General features: G+C 41.6%; 1 long non-coding RNA gene across 16 annotated transcripts in view; it reads left to right on the top strand.

Annotated features, from left to right (window-relative positions):
- The window catches only part of LOC129636186 (uncharacterized), a 169,306-nt gene that overhangs the window by 82,707 nt on the left and 68,792 nt on the right, over positions 1 to 17,807 (top strand). The window contains exon 9 of one of the 16 annotated variants that reach the window (XR_008706776.1): positions 7,609 to 7,623. The exons of the other annotated variants lie outside the window; for them this stretch is intronic. This is a non-coding gene — a long non-coding RNA (uncharacterized LOC129636186). Of the gene's footprint in view, positions 1 to 7,608; positions 7,624 to 17,807 lie in introns of those variants that run through there. 16 annotated transcript variants of the gene reach the window in all.

The raw sequence follows: 17,807 nt of genomic DNA, 5'->3' as shown, positions 1-17,807 counted from the left end.
CAAAATTCCTTGGATGCTGGGCACTCAAGCTATTGGAAAATCAGATGCTTCTGCCCCTTCCCTCACTTGCTGATAATGCCCTAAAAGGTGGCATTAGTGGTAAAGAACCCTCCTGCCAGTGCAGGTTAGACGTAAGAGATGCGGGTTTGATCCCTGGGTTGGAAAGATCCCCTGGAGGGGAGCATGGCAGCCCACTCCAGTTTTCTTGCCTGGAGAATCCCGTGGAGAGAGGAGCCTGGTGGGCTACCGCCCATGGGGTCGCACAGAGTCGGACACGACTGAACGACTTACCACACTCAGTGCTCTAAAGTGACTGGCAACACTTCAGAGAAGCTTCGGCATTATCTTCACGCAGCTGTTGTCAAAAGTTATTATTTTCATGGAGATTCTAGCCTGCTCTTGTATATAAAATTTCTCTGGCAGTTTTTGGGCAGAGACAGCGGGCTTCAGAAGGTGGCTTGTGTTGTAAATCTAGTGCTCATTTATGAAAAGTGTCTGGGAGAGCTGGTCGCAGGCTCAAGTGCGTCACCCCGAGCATGCCTTCCCCAGGCCCGTAGACCACATCCGCTCAGGACGGAAGACCAGCTGTGACCTACGGGTGACTGTCCCTTTCTTCCTCTAGGGAGTGTTCTTCCCAGACTGTGTTCTATCCTTACCTTTTCCTCCAAACTCCCAGAAACTCTATCAGGCTGCCCTATGACCCGCCAGATCACCCCGTTTGTTCCTTTTTTTTATGTCCTCTAGAGCATCGTAGACTTCTGGTCTTACCTTTTAGCCATCGTTTTATCTTCTAATTTCCCAGCACGTTTATAGAAGTCTGTTTGATATACCCAAGAAACTGGCATAACTACTCAGGGTGTAAGCACTTCTAGATAATACATGTAATCTCAAAACAGCCCTCATACCTAACCCGGAAGAGTGTCACAATGGGAATATCTGGTGGGATAAGTAGATGTTGGGTAGCAGTTTTTGCCCTTTTCATAGGAAGTGAACTTCTAATTATTTTAATAGCATGCGAAATAGACCGCTTTCCCCCAAACATGTTTATATCATGGCACCAACAGGAAAGGATGTTATTTGCACATCACAAAGGGTACAAACTGCCTGTGGACAGAAACAAACAGCCCGGGGCTCTGACTGTGTAGCCCTCCTTGGGTGTATGGTGGTAAAGGAAAAGATTCAATGTCTTAGCTCACCAGTAACCACGCCATTAGAAGGCTCTGTATCAATAACTAGCTACCCAACTATGTCTAGGCCACTCATTATCTGAACAATTAATGTTGCTTATTTTTAAGTAATAGGGAGAAAGCTATAATATTTACCATTATTGAAAATTTTGCTGTGATGCAAAGCTTCCTGAAAATGGCCTCATGTGCTTTAAGGAAGTTAATCTGATCCTGTGATCAAAGTCTTCTTTATCATCCACTGTCTACTTTTCATAGCTTTGTAATTTGGGGTTTTGGCCATTTTAAGTATATTCATGTTCTTTGAAATGTGGGTTGCCATGATATTCCATTTGTGTATTTTCAGGAAAAAGTTTTAAAATATGTCTTATGGAAAGTACCTAAATATGACCAACCTCGAAAAGAGAAAAGTCTGGAGCAAGCTTTTATTACGGAGCAAGACTATCTCTGAAAGGCTGTATGTAATAGGAGCACCAAATTTTTATGACTTGTTTCAGAAAGCTGAGTTGGGACCAATAGTATGAAGCTATGGAGAGAAATAATTTAGGTTCAATATTTTTTTTTAAGGACAGAAAACAATTGGGAAGTAAAGTAGGCTTTCTTAAAAGGAGTGGGCATGCCTTTATCTGGAGGATAAAAGTGGCTGAAAGGTGATTAAGGATTCTGAAGATGAGCTTGCCCAGAGCATGCGTTTTGTTAGTGTTTATGATGTTTGATTCCATCACTGGTCATCTTAGTTTCAGTTCAGTTGCTCAGTCGTGTCCAACTCTTTGCAACCCTATGGACTACAGCACGCCAGGCTTCCCTGTCCTTCACTATCTCCCAGAGCTTGCTCAAACTCATGTCCATTGATTGAATCAATGATGCCATCCAACCGTCTCATCTTGTCATCCCCTTCTCCTCCTGCCATCAATCTTTCCCAGCATCAGGGTCTTTTCCAATGAGTCAGTTCTTTGCATCAGGTGGCCAAAGTATTGGAGTTTCAGCATCATTCCTCCAATGAATATTCAGGGTTGATTGCCTTTAGGATGGACTGGTTTGATCTCCTTGCTGAGCCGCTAGGGAAGCCTAACGTGTTTTACTGGCTGCTGATTAATAGCGAGTTGTCTTTGGTTCTATTTCCTGAAGTGTTTAAGATATTCAGGAAGTCTGTTAGTGTCCCTGAAGCTCAAGGGCTCAAGATTTATTGAGAGGAAGAGGCTAACTGGTGGTGACCAGATGCTGGTGACCTGAGAAGAATGAGCCACAGCAAAGATACTTTTAAAAATGAGCAAAAAGCAATGTTTTGCTCATTATATATTGGCCAGAGGGAATGATGAGAAGGAAAACATTTTTATTGCAAAATTGTATTTGCACTAATTTTTCAGATGTCAGAAAATGTCAGATGTCCTCTTTAGCAGGATTGCTGCTCTCTGCTCAGCAATATGCGTCTGTACTATTATCACAAGGTATGCATAAAGGGACCTCAGTTAGATACCCCACCACGTACATGCCAAGTAAATGGAAAGTCAGAATCTATAAACAGATTTCTCTTTCTCGCTTCTCTTTTCAATTCTGTGGTTTTTCTCTCTGAAAAAGAATGCTCATTTGGTTGAGAAGTTGGGTCCACATTTTCTTTCAAATGTGGATTTTCAAAATATCTTTTTACTGGACATTTTACTATGAGCAACACTTCAATGAGTCCCTAAATTTGGACTAAATACTAGATTGTATAAGAGATTTTACCCCTTTAAGTATGTTAATTAATTTGATCCTTTTCTTCTGAGAACTAGATAGACCATATCAAGGACAAATCTGCAATATCATCAGAATTTGATTAAACTAATTACGTACTCTTTAATTCATGCTATTTTTTACTGAGCCATTGTAATTAATATTGGGATAAAAGAACATATACTTAAGATGTGGGAAAGTAAACTGATAATGACATGAGAGAGGGGTTGCTGCTTCTGAATTTGGGCGAGTGTTCACTGAAGTTTGAATATTAAGGCTGAGCTGATTAGAAGATCTGCTAATAAATTTTATAGTGGGATTTCCTGTGCAGCTTAGGAGCAGAAAGCTCCCTGATACATCCCTCTGTTGTTTCTCTGTTTATCTTAAACACTTCATTTTAATGTTTTTAACCCCAAATTAACTAAATTTTCACGAATGTTCTTTAAAAAATAAAACCTCACCAAAGAAAATAGACAGATGGGTATTAGCATGTGAAAAGATGCCCCACATTCTATGTCATTAGAGTCACGCAAATTAAAACAAGGAGATACCGCTACACACCTATTAGAACGGCCCAAATCTGGAACACCCAGCACCAGATGCTGGTGAGAACGCGGAGCGACAGGAGCTCTCATCACTGCCGGTGGGAATGTGAAAGGGAACAGCCACTTTGGAAGACAGTGCGGCAGTTTTCTGCAAAACTAAATGCAGTGTTAACCACATGATCCATTAATCATGCTCCTTGGTATTTAGTCAAAGGCGTTGAAAAATGTATGTCCACACAAAAACCTGCATATGAATATTTACTGCATCTTCATTCATAATTGACAAAACTTGGAAGCAACCAAAATATTCTTCAAGAGGTGAATGGATAAATAATCTGTGGTACATCCAGACATTGGGATATTTCTCAGCACTAAAAACAAATAAGCTGTCAAGCTATGAAAACATGCAGGAATCTTAAATGCATATCACTTAAGTGAAAGAAGCCAGTCGGAAAAGCCTCCACACTATAGGATTCCAGCCATGTGACATTCTGGAAAAGGCAAAGCTATGATGACGTAGAAAGCTCAGTAGATGCCAAGGGTTGAGGGGAGGGAGGGATGAAAAGGCAGAGTCCAGAGGATGTTTAGGGTAGTAAAACGGCTCTGTACAACACTGTAGAGCTAGACACAGGCTGTTATAGATTTGTCCAAACCTGAAAAATACACAAAGCAAAGAATGAAACATAATGTAACTATGGACTTTGGCTGATTATAATCTGTCAACATGGTTTCATCAGTTGAACACGCCCCCCCCACTCTGATGGAGGATGTTGATAATGGGGGAGATAAAGCATGTGTGCAAGTCAGGGGCATATGAGAAATTCTGTCCCTTCTGCTCAGTTTTGTTGTATACCTAAAACAGATCTAAAACATAGAATATTTTTTAAAAGTAATGAGTATATTCAAAGAACATGGTATACTAAAAAAAAATACAGTATTCAAAACAGAAACATAAAACCCATCTAACATAGAAGAATTTCAGTTTGCTAATTATTTTGAAAATACTTTAAGCTGTGCAGAAATTAACAGACATAAAAATGGTTTCATTGATTACCACTATCAAAGACACTGGCAACACCTATTTTCAACTTTGACCTAGCTATACCAGCCTAAAAATGAAATATGGATAAATCATGATACATAAAAGTGTAGTTGTGTTATCTCCTTTTGGTATCTGGGGCTGGTTTATTTTTTCAATTTGTTAATCAGATGTATAAACACAACCTATTTGAGTCAGTTGGGGAGTGTTGCATGGAAATATCACCACGTGGCTTCATGGTTATGTATGTTTAATATCTGTAATTTGGGAAAATAATGAACACAGACGAGACTGTTTCTTTGGCCCGGAGGTATTCATCTGGTGGAAATAGCCATTGGAATAACATCGGCATAAAATTAAAGTCTCAGACCTGAGAGACTTGACTGATAGAAATATAATCATTAAGAGTTTAGAATACAAATTATCTGGTTTATTTTTCAACTATCTGTAAATATAAACTATTGTACAAAAAGGTATTCTTTGAAAGGTAAATCTAAATGCCCCAGAGGCTAACCGGTCTTTCAGAGTCCTGAAATGACTGAGCATTCATAAGTAAACCACCATTTTCTAAATAAAATGATTATTATACACACACAGACATACACAAATATATTTTTATATGTATGTGATATGTATATTCCTTATCAGCTGATGTAGTAAGACCTACCATAGCTATCTATTTTAGTGTGTATATATAATATGCATGTACATATTATACGTATACCCACAATTATAAATTCATACATGTTCTAATACAGTTTTTAAAACATATACGTATATTGACATTTTAAAAGTATAAGAGAAAAAATTTTAAACCTAATATCTAACTTCTTTTTTGTTCATTTATGGTATTGGTATAGAATCATTTTTCTCCCACTATAATCTTATTAATGGTGTTCTAGTGGCTTACTTTTTAAATATCATGCTCATCGTGACAACCTCATGCTACCATAGAATGTTAGTTGAAGGTCGAATATGTATTTAGTGTGGAGCTTATCATTAGTTATACCAGATGCAAATTCATGCCTTAAATAGTCTTGTTGATGTTAGTTTTGGGCTCTTGTCTGATCTCATCAGATTATTATTACTTTAACCCTCAAGTGGAGGGAGAAGAGCTTGCTTTAGCAGGAGGCAAAGGTTTAGTCTGGCATTTTCTCCTCCTCCTCATGTACCTTCATTATAAATATTATCGATCACATATGGTTTCCACGTAGGCATATTTTTTCACGTTTTTATTTTGTATTGGGATATAGCGATTAGCACACGCTGTTGTGGCAGTTTCCGTGAACAGTGTAGGGACCCAGCCGTGCACACGCATGTGTCCGCTCTTCCCCAAAGCCCCCTCCCACCCAGGCTGCCACACGATGCTGAGCAGAGCTCCCTGTGCTACGGTAGGCCCTTGTTATACATTTGTAGGATATCTTTAGGCTAAGTGTCCATGTTGTAAAGAGTGTTTGAGTTGAAGTAGTTGAGATAATACATCCTATAAACACATTTAACCAGAAGCCCGCCTTGTAATATAGAGTCCGCATCTTTATCGCCTTCTACTGGTAGAACTCCCACTCTGCCCTGATTTCCGTCCTTGACACTTAACTAAGAGACATTTGTCAATCCACTAGAAAATATTAGTAAAGCCTACGTTCTTTCTTAACTTTAGATAAATATGCAAATAAAGCATTCGTTTTCCCTACGCCCCAGTGGATTGTCTTGACAAATCCTGGTGTGAACACAAGCGTGCCACTTTGGAGGCCCCTGACCCCCATGCATAATGGCAGGTGAATCAGCTCGCCACAAGAATACAGTTCTTTGGGCTGCCTATGTGCAAATAGCATCTTCAGTTTGCAAACTGTTTTCTAAACAGAGGCACAATTAAACATTTGTAACTTACTGAGTCTGGGCTAAAGTAAGCGTAGTACATTGAACACATGACTGAGCAGGGCTCAGATGAATGGCTCCATAATGATACAGGCAGGACAAGGAAAGAAGGTCGTGATTGCTTGGCTGCATTTATGCTTGGTGCTGTGTGCTTTTCCACTGCTGTATTAGTTCCATTCCTTCTTTGGCTTTCCCAAGTATTTATATAGTCCAATAAACTCTATACTTGTTGGATTCCAAAGGTACATGAAATCTCAAAGTTTAAAGGCCCCTAATGGCAACCCACTCCAGTACTCTTGCCTGGAAAATCCCATGGATGGAGGAGCCTGGTAGGCTGCAGTCCATGGGGTCGCTAAGAATCGGACACGACTGAACAACTTCACTTTCACTTTTCGCTTTCATGCATTGGAGGAAGAAATGGCAACCCACTCCAGTGTTCTTGCCTGGAGAATCCCAGGGACAGTGGGGCCTGGTGGGCTGCCATCTATAGGGTCGCACAGAGTTGGACACGACTGAAGCGACTTAGCAGCAGAATATATCTAATTTAACTCCTCCGCAAGGCATAAATCCTCTCTACGAAGGCCTCAGAGGTGGAAGTCCAGCTTCTGGCTTTCCACTTGTAGAACGGACTGATTATTTCCTCAGTAGGTCAGATGTAATGGCTCCCATAATAGCTCCTAATCTTTTTAAGGTCAAACATCCACAGATCTTCAGCTGTAATAAACATGACAAAGAATTTCCAACATACTGATGAATTCCGTCTAGGATCCTGTGGTTTACTTTGCCAGCCTTTTTCTAAGATATGAAATATATATGCAATAAACATGAAACAGCAGTTCAGAATACTGCAAGTGGTTTGGTGCAGCATAAAAGTGATTCTGATAAGTCCTCTGATTTGGCCCTCACACTCTTAATGTCATACAATCACTTTTTGAAGCAGATAAAATTTGATGATTCTTCATAATGCACGAGTCCACCAAACAGACCTACTGTTTTTAAAAATTTTTGTAAGCATTTCTGCTAAGAGCCATCTCTCATCATTTTTTTTTGACCATCTGACCTTTGAAAAGAATTAAATCCTAGAGGTTCTTTTTTCTGCTTGTCTATTTGTGTTCCTAATAAGAGCTCTATTGGTATGTTTTGATTTTGCATCCCTGGTTTTATCTGATGAACTAGTGCTAAGCTTTGTATCATATTTATTGCTTTGCCCCCACACCCTGCTCCACTGACTTGACTTGAGTTTTTTTCACAGATTCAGAACCTAAACTATGCATCATTTTATTTGCCAAGGCATGTGATATACCTTTTATAACATCAGATGTTTGATTTGATTGGATTCCCTGTTGGCTCAGATGGTAAAGAATCCATTTGCAACGTGAGAGACCTGGGTTTGATCCTTGGGTCGGGAAGATCCCCTGGAGAATGGAATGGCAACCCACTCCAGTGTTCTTGCCTGGAAAATCCCATGGACAGAGGAGCCTGGCGGGCTACAGTCCATGGGGTCGCAAAGAGTCGGACACGACTGAGCAACTAACACACTTGATTTGATTGTCAAAGTAATAAAAAAATCATGTTGCAGAGCTATTGTGTTTTTTTGTTTTTATGTATTCATTTATGTATTGGCTTCGCTGGGTCTTGCTGCTGTGTGCAGGCTTCTCTAGGTGCAGGGAGTGGGCGCTCTCCTCTAGGTGTGGTGTGCGGGCTTCTCATTGTGGTGGCTTCTCTTGTTACCAGGCACGGGCTCTAGGGCTCGAGGGCTTCCGTAGTTGTACACAGGCTTATTGCCTCGTGGCACGTGGGGTCTTCCCGGATCTGGGACTGAACCCATATGCCTTGCATTGGCAGGTGGATTCTTAACCACTGGACCACCATGGAAGCCCTGAAACTATGTGTTTTTTTAAATAAGTTGGAGTGAAGTGAGGCTAGGAATGCATCACTAATGAAAGAAGGAAAAGGTGTTGAAAGACGGGACAGGGGAAGAAATGCAGGGTGGCAGCACAGAAATGTGAAGCGTTGGAGTCCAGGCTGTAAGGAGAAGCCCAGCCATGAGCGGCTGGTTTCCGTGGCCGGGCGTGTTCTGACTTCAGGGTTGGGAAGGGCTTTTCTACATGAGCCTTGTGTGCTCAGTCGCTCAGTCGTGTCTGACTCTGTGCAACCCCATGGACTGTGGCCCGCCAGGCTCCTCTGTCCACGGGATCCTCCAGGCAAGAACACTGGAGTGGGTTGCCGTGCCCTCCTCCAAGGGGTCTTCCCAACCCAGGGATCAAACCTAGTCTTCTGTGTCTCCTTTGTTCCACGTGTATTCTTTATGTGCTGAGCCACTGGGGAAACCCGTGATCCTTAGAGATTAATTGAATATTAGGATTAATATTAGCATCTCCAACCCTAAGATGAACTTGTGCAGGTACCACTTATCATGTTTGTAATTAAGATGAGGACAGTCCCCCGACTCTTCTGCCCCGTATATATGCACAACTCCTCCATGTCCCCATTGACATCTGTCAGGCGTATGCCACTCCGTGGGCCTGATGACAAAGTGGGCTTCATTGGCAGCTTCTCCCTTAGAGTGAATGAAGTTATTCAGTCCTTTTCTGAAGCAGGTTTTCATCTGCATATCTCTCACTTTCCATGAAGAAAGGATATGTTGCAGGACCATGAGGCCTCTATAAAACAGATCTTATGAAACTAACCTTTATGTCTAGGGCTATCCTGCCTATAAGTGCTTCCAGACTTTCAGTTAGGACCCCTGGTTGATGAGGAGCCTGGCTCAGCTTCAGAAAGAGCCTTGATGATTTAAAACAATGGAAATTGGCAAACTGTATCAGAAATAGGGACATAAATCTTTCCCGGATGCTTCAAATAAACTGAAAAGATAACCAAAAAAAAGCAACATTGCTCTGCTAAAGGAACAGCTTTCAAAAAGGTGAGTGTAGCTTTGCCCCTTCCTGTCTGGCTTGTCAGGAGGCTCTGGGTGGCAGGGAACTGTGGAAGTTGAGGGCCACATGGGCTACTTAGGGATTTGCTATAGGGAGATCAAATAATATAAGAGGGGAGGAATTGGGAATTCAGTCTGTCAGATCACAGCAGAGGGCAATCAGGACTTGTGGGTACTCCACCCTTTTGTCACTGCTAGATATTAACAGGCAGCCTTGGAGAGCTGCCTCTGCTGCTAGGAAATCTACCTTGTGGCTTAGAATCTCAAAAATTTGCCGATTTTCTATTTGGAGGCAATTTTAGCACTCCAGATTTGGTCAGTAAGGATTTTTCTGTAATTTCATATTTGTTTAATGTTTCTACAGCCTAGGGTTGTTGTTGAGTAGCTAAGTCATATCCAACTCTTTTGTGACCCCATGGACCATAGCCCACCAGGCTCCTCTGGCCATGGGACTTCCCAGGCAAGAGCTGGAAAGGGTTGCCATGCCCTCCTCCAGGGGATCTTCCCGACCCAGGGATCGAACCCATGTCTCCTGCTTGGCAGGTGGATTCTTTACTGCTGAACCCGCAGGGAAGCCAGGGTAGGTGCGTTGGGAACAGTTGTTAAAGAAGTTGAGGTCACAGGGTAGGACTCATCCATCTCCTTCAAGGCTTAGCTTAAGCCCCGTTCCTTTGGTTGGTGATGATGCCACTCCCTGATTTGTGTCATGGCCCTTACTGTTTACAGCATCATTCTTAAAAGGTGTAGTATTTGTTGAGCTCTTACCATATGTCAAGCATTATCCTGACACTAATAGATTATTTTACCTAAGACCTTTAAGGAGCCCATGAGGTAGGGAGTAGTCTTGTCTTTACTTCATTATCACCAATATTCTCATTCTCTGAAGCTATGTCAGTCCAGTGATGTTTTCACTCCTCCAAGCTCTTAGATTATGTGGCAGAGCCAACGAAGAACTGAAACTCTTGAGCCCATGCTCTGTGTGCCATTATGTTTCTAAAAAGTGGTTTATAGGGCTTAGCTGGGAGTGGGGGGGGGAATCACGACTATAAACGTATTTTCTTCTAAAATGCGTTTCAAAATTTAGTTTGTCTTGATTGTTGTCAGACCACCACAATTACCCATCTGCCTTTAAGAAATGGTGTGGCTTCCCCACCTGCTGGTCCCAAGTCCCAGTAAGAAGTTTGGGAGTAAGTCGGGGACGTTAGGTTTGACACTGAGAATCCATGCAGAGGCTGTGTTGACTGTATAATCTTAGAGATGATGTATTCCTGTACTGATAATACTTCTCAATGTTCTGTATATTGTCCTATGAATTAATATTTGGGTCTTTTAAATTAAGCTGTTTCCTCTGTCTACTCTCATAAACTCGTTTTTGTTTTTTTTAATTAATTTATTTATTTTAATTGGAGGCTAATTACTTTACAATATTGTGGTGGTTTTCACCAATCATTGACATGAATCAGCCATGGGTGTACACGTGTTCCCCATCCTGAACCCCCCTCCCACTTCCCTCCCCTTCCCATCCCTCAGGGTCATCCCAGTGCACCAGCCCTGAGCACCCTGTCTCATGCATCAAACCTGGACTGGCGATCTGTTTCACATGTGATAATATACATGTTTCAATGCTGTTCTCTCAAATCATCTCACCCTCACCTTCTCCCAGAGAGTCCAAAAGACTGTTCTATACATCTGTGTCTCTTTTGCTGTCTTGCATACAGGGTCATCGTTACCATCTTTCTAAATTTCCATACATATGCGTTAGTATACTGTATTGGTGTTTTTCTTTCTAACTTACTTCACTCTGTATAACAGGCTCCAGTTTCATGCACCTCATTAGAACTGATTCGAATAAATGGCTGAGTAATACTCCATTGTGTATATGTACCACAGCTTTCTTACCCATTCGTCTGCCAATGGACATCTAGGTTGCTTCCATGTCCTGGCTATTGTAAACAGTGCTGCGATGAACATTGGGGTACACGTGTCTCTTTCCCTTCTGGTTTCCTTGGTGTGTATCCCCAGCAGTGGGATTGCTGGATCATAAGGCAGTTCTATTTCCATTTTTTTAAGGAATCTCCACACTGTTCTCCATAGTGGCTGTACTAGTTTGCATTCCCACCAACAGTGTAAGAGGGTTCCCTTTTCTCCACACCCTCTCCAGCATTTATTGTTTATAGACTTTTGGATCGCAGCCATTCTGACTGGCATGAGATGGTACCTCATTGTGGTTTTGATTTGCATTTCTCTGATAATGAGTGATGTTGAGCATCTTTTCATGTATTTGTTAGCCATCTGTATGTCTTATTTGGAGAAATGTCTGTTCAGTTCTTTGGCCCATTTTTTGCTTGGGTCATTTATTTTTCTGGAATTGAGCTGCAAAAGCTGCCTGTATATTTTTGAGGTTAATTCTTTGTCAATTGCTTTGTTTGCTATTATTTTCTCCCATTCTGAAGGCTGTCTTTTCACCTTGCTTATAGTTTCCTTCGTTGTGCAAAAGCTTGTAAGTTTAATTATGCCCCATTTGTTTATTTTTGCTTTTATTTCCATTACTCTGGGAGGTGGGTCATAAAGGATCCTGCTGTGATTTATGTCAGAAAATGTTTTGCCTATGTTTTCCTCTAGGAGTTTTATAGTTTCTGGTCTTAGGTTTAGATCTTTAATCCATTTTGAGTTTATTTTTTTGTATGGTGTTAGAAAGTGTTCTAGTTTCATTCTTTTACAAGTGGTTGACCAGTTTTCCCAGCACCACTTATTAAAGAGATTGTCTTTTCTCCATTGTATATTCTTGTGTCCTTTGTCAAAGATAAGGTGTCCATAGGTGCGTGGATTTATCTCTGGGCTTTCTATTTTGTTCCATTAAACTCTTTTCGGATCAGCATACTGAAATTTTTACCATGCACTGCACAGTCAAATTGGGTGCTTCCCAGGCGGCTCAGTGGTAAAGAATCCACAGGCCAGTGCAGGCGACGCAGGAGACATGGATTTGATCCCTGGGTCCAGAAGATCCCCTAGAGGAGGAAATGGCAACTCACTCCAGTGTTCTTGCCTGGAAGATTCCATAGACAGAGGATTCTGGTGAGCTACAGTCCATGGGGTCGCAAAGGAGGTAGATGTGACTTAGCGACTGAGCACACGCATATGCCGTCATAGCCACACTGGGCTCAGAAGCCTAGAAGATTCTCTTTGCTGGGAGCTGCAAAAACTGTCCTCCACCGGTCTTTTACCCATATACTTTTCTTCCTTCTTTTAGTGTAAGAAAGCTATCTTCTACTGATTTATTATATATTCCCTACCAATGGCGAGCACAGTGTTAGGGATACAAAGAACATTCACAAATATCTTCATCCTAACAAAGAGCAGAGATAAAAAGAAACCCACCCATCAGCTTTTTTACATTTCCAATCATTTATTCAGCTTGACTATGCAAGTGAATTTTCAGCCACATTGAAGCATTTTTAATTAAAGCTGTGCCCTCACTCCAGCCAGGTTGGTAGTTCTGCCTAAATTAACTGATCCCTGTTAATAATGGGGAGCCACAGTGGGTGGCATTTTAATTTAGAATTATTTTCTAGAATTTGAATGGTGTCTCACCACGACTCACATACCAACTGCTTATCACTTTCTGCTGCTACCATGTCTCTTTCCGCAGCAGATAATGGGGATTTTAAAAATAAACTACCTGCAGTTTGCTTTTCACATTGCTGATTATGCCCCAAGTCATTTTCAGTACTGATGAATTCCATAGGGTGGTTTTCACTCTTTCTTGCCAAATGATATATAACTACAGCTTAATGATCCCTTCTTCAAGTGTCAGGGTGCCACGCTATAGTGCTAAAAGAGACTAATAGTAGGAGTGAACATTGAGGGCTGGAGAGAACAGAGTTGGCTTCCCAAACAGTTCCAAGCTAGTCACTGGAATAGGCTTCCTGTTAAATTGACCTCCCTAACAGACGAAAAACAGGGTTTGTGGAGTAAAAGAACTAATTTAAATAAGGCAACTTATGTTGGTTTAAGTACGTCTGTTGGATCTAAACAATGAAAAGAGGTCATCACCAAAGCAAATTCAATTTTGTATCATGGGTCCTTGAGTGTTAGTCAAGGTTATTTTAGTTCTAGGCAACAAATGCTGACTCTGGCTGAAAAAAAAAAGCACAAACAAATTTCACAAAAGGATGCTGGTTAGTGCTAAATATAGGGAGAACTGAAGTGAAATGATAGTCACTCAATCGTATCCAACTCTTTGCGACCCCATGGACTATATAGTCCATGAATACTGGACCAGAATACTGGAGTGGGTAGCCTTTCCTTCTTCAGGGGGTCCTTCCAACCCAAGGATCGAACCCAGGTCTCCTTTATTGCGGACGGGCTGTTTACCAGATGAGAGGTTCGTGTCAATATCAGTGCCTCTGCTGTGGGAGCCAGACGTAGACAGATGGCCACAGCAAAGTTTCCCAGAGAAAGTAATGCTGGCTCTGAGATCTGAAGGATGAGAAGGAATCAGATAAACAAAGAGAAAAGCAAAGAGCTTCCAAGGCACAAGGAACAGCATGGAGCATGGCAAGTAGGTCAGTCAATTCAGTTCAGTCGCTCAGTCGTGTCCGACTCTTTGCGACCCCATGAATCACAGCACACCAGGCCTCCCTGTCCATCACCAACTCCCGGAGTTCACTCAAACTCATGTCCATCCAGTCGGTGATGCCATCCAGCCACCTCATCCTCTGTCATCCCCTTCTCCTCCTGCCCACCAGTCCCTCCCAGCATCAGAGTCTTTTCCAATGAGTCAACTTTTCACATGAGATGGCCAAAGTATTGGAATTTCAGCTTTAGCGTCATTCCTTCCAAAGAACATCCAGGACTGATCTCCTTTAGAATGCACTGGTTGGATCTCCTTGCAGTCTCTCAAGAGTCTTCTCCAACACCACAGTTCAAAAGCATCAATTCTTCAACGCTCAGCTTTCTTCACAGTCCAACTCTCACACCCATATGTGACCACTGGAAAAACCATAACCTTGACTAGACGGACCTTTGTTGGCAAAGTAATGTCTCTGCTTTTTATATGCTATCTAGGTTGGTCATAACTTTCCTTCCAAGGAGTAAGCGTCTTTTAATTTCACGGCTGCAGTTACCACCTGCAGTGATTTTGGAGCCCCAAAAAATAAAGTCTGACACTGTTTCCACTGTTTCCCCATCTATTTGCCATGAAGTGATGGGACCAGATGCCATGATCTTCGTTTTCTGAATGTTGAGCTTTAAGCCAACTTTTTCACTCTCCTCTTTCACTTTCATCAAGAGGCTTTTTAGTTCCTCTTCACTTTCTGCCATAAGGGTGGTATCATCTGCATATCTGAGGTTATTGATATTTCTCCCAGCAATCTTGATTCTAGCTTGTGCTTCTTCCAGCCCAGTGTTTCTCATGATGTACTCTGCATGTAAGTTAAATAAGCAGGCTGACAATATACAGCCTTGACATACTCCTTTTCCTATTTGGAACCATTCTGTTGTTCCATGTCCAGTTCTAACTGTTGCTTCCTGACCTGCATGTAGGTTTCTAAGGGGCAAGTCAGATGCTGTGGTATTCCCATCTCTTTCAGAATTTTCCACAGTTTATTGTGATCCACACAGTCAAAGGCTTTGGTATAGTCAGTAAAGCAGAAATAGATGTTTTTCTGGAACTCGCTTGCTTTTTCCATGATCCAGCAGATGTTGGCAATTTGATCTCTGGTTCCTCTGCCTTTTCTAAAACCAGCTTGAACATCTGGAAGTTCACGGTTCACATATTGCTGAAGCCTGGCTTGGAGAATTTTGAGCATTACTTTACTAGTGTGTGAGATGAGTACAATTGTGCGGTAGTTTGAGCATTCTTTGGCATTGCCTTTCTTTGGGATTGGAATGGAAACTGACCTTTTCCAGTCCCGTGGCCACTGCTGAGTTTTCCAAATTTGCTGGCATATTGAGTGCAGCACTTTCACAGCATCATCTTTGAGGATTTGAAATAGCTCAACTGGAATTCCATCACCTCCACTAGCTTTGTTCGTAGTGATGCTTTCTAAGGCCCACTTGACTTCACATTCCAGGATGTCTGGCTCTAGGTCAGTGATCACACCATCGTGATTATCTGGGTCGTGAAGATCTTTTTTGTACAGTTCTTCTGTGTATTCTTGCCACCTCTTCATAATATCTTCTGCTTCTGTTAGGTCCATACCATTTCTGTCCTTTATCGAGCCCATCTTTGCATGAAATGTCCCCTTGGTATCTCTAATTTTCTTGAAGAGATCTCTAGTCTTTCCCATTCTGTTGTTTTCCTCGCATTGATCACTAAGGAAGGCTTTCTTATCTCTCCTTGCTATTCTTTGGAACTCTGCATTCAGATGCTTATATCTTTCCTTTTCTCCTTTGCTTTTCTCTTCTCTTCTTTTCATAGCTATTTGTAAGGCCTCCCCAGACAACCATTCTGCTTTTTTGCGTTTCTTTTCCATGGGGATGGTCTTGATCCCTGTCTCCTGTACAATGTCATGAACCTCATTCCATAGTTCATCAGGCACTCTGTCTATCAGATCTAGGCCCTTAAATCTGTTTTTCACTTCCACTGTATAATCATAGGGATTTATTTGATTTAGGTCATACCTGAATGGTCTAGTGGTTTTCCCTACTTTCTTCAATTTAAGTCTGAATTTGGCAATAAGGAGTTTATGATCTGAGCCACAGTCAGCTCCCGGTCTTGCTTTTGCTGACTGTATAGAGCTTCTCCATCTTTGGCTGCAAAGAATATAATCAATCTGATTTTGGTGTTGACCATCTGGTGATGTCCATGTGTAGAGTCTTCTCTTGTGGTGTTGGAAGAGGGTGTTTGTTATGACCAGTGCATTTTCTTGGCAAAACTCTCTCAGTCTTTGCCCTGCTTCATTCCGTATTCCAAGGTCAAATTTGCCTGTTACCCCAGGTGTTTCTTGACTTCCTACTTTTGCATTCCAGTACCCTATAATGAAAAGAACATCTTTTTTGGGTGTTAATTCTAAAAGGTCTTGTAGGTCTTCATAGAGTCGTTCAAGCTTCCTCAGCGTTACTGATTGGGGCATAGACTTGGATTACTGTGATATTGAATGGTTTGCCTTGGAAACGAACAGAGATCATTCTGCCGTTTTTGAGACTGCATCCAAGTACTGCATTTCAAAATGTTTTGTTGACCATGATGGCTACTCCATGTCTTCTAAGGGATTCCTGCCCACAGTAGTAGATATAATGGTCATCTGAGTTAAATTCACCCATTCCAGTCCATTTTAGTTTGCTGATTCCTAGAATGTCGACGTTTACTCTTGCCATCTCCTGTTTGACCACTTCCAATTTGCCTTGATTCATGGACCTGACATTCCAGGTTTCTATGCAATATTGCTCTTTACATCATCGGACCTTGCTTGTATCACCAGTCACATCCACAACTGGGTATTGTTTTTGCTTTGGCTCCATCCCTTCATTCTTTCTGGAGTTATTTCTCCACTGATCTCCAGTAGCATATTGGGCACCTACTGACCTGGGGAGTTCCTCTTTCAGTATCCTATCATTTTGCCTTTTCATACTGTTCATGGGGTTCTCAAGGCAAGAATACTGAAGTGGTTTGCCATTCCCTTCTCCAGTGGACCACATTCTGTCAGACCTCTCCACCATGACCTGCCTGTCTTGGGTGGCCCCACACGACATGGCAGGTAGGTCAGGAAGCTGAGATAATAAAGAGAGTTACGATGTCATCTGAGGCTGAGAAATTGCTTTCAAAAGACTGTCAGTGTGTAAAGAGTTTGGGAGCAAAAAGGCTCTTTACGAAGTGATGCAATTTGCTGCACTGAGAGTTGTAAGCCAAGTGCACAAAGAATGAGGAATTAGACGGGCTGACATTTTACATGGCTCTGTCTCTGCCAGTCAGTCACATTAAGTGTTTGCACTGATTCTGCAGGACCTTTCTTATTCACTGAGCCATATGATGGATGTGTTTGGTCCTGAAGCACATGGATGGCTTTTCCCATGTGTTGAAGTATTATTTTCCACTTCTACACAGCTTCAAAAAGACCACCACAGGTTTGAAAGCAGTTTAACACACTTTGGTTCTGTTAATGATATTGATGACCAGCTGTTGTAATATTAACAACACTGACTATTATCATGGCAGAGATCCAAATGAACAGAAGAGATTTGTTATATAGATCGCTGAATTATAGATTAAGTACTTCATACAAATGAAAATCCTTTACAACGAGACTTATAAGCAGCATGAATTGGTTTCTTGCTGCCAGCTACTCTGAGTAGGCAAGTGTGATGAAAAGGTATAGAAAATGAATCATCTCTATGAAAACGGAGCTTTGAATCCACTTTTATTTTTCTTGAAGATTACCTTCTTGCTTTGTACTCATACATAATGTCCACTCACACAAACACACAAAAGTATTTTTCATCAGGCTTCTTTCAAATCGGTGGCATGATACAGCTTTTGGAAAGTTCAACTTGGAAAATACTCAGCCATGTATCAC

Source organism: Bubalus kerabau, chromosome 21, assembly GCF_029407905.1.
Source record: "Bubalus kerabau isolate K-KA32 ecotype Philippines breed swamp buffalo chromosome 21, PCC_UOA_SB_1v2, whole genome shotgun sequence".
Lineage (NCBI taxonomy): Eukaryota > Metazoa > Chordata > Mammalia > Artiodactyla > Bovidae > Bubalus > Bubalus kerabau.
The sequence above is the reverse complement of the archived record's forward strand: the minus strand, read 5'-3'. Positions and strand labels throughout refer to the sequence as shown.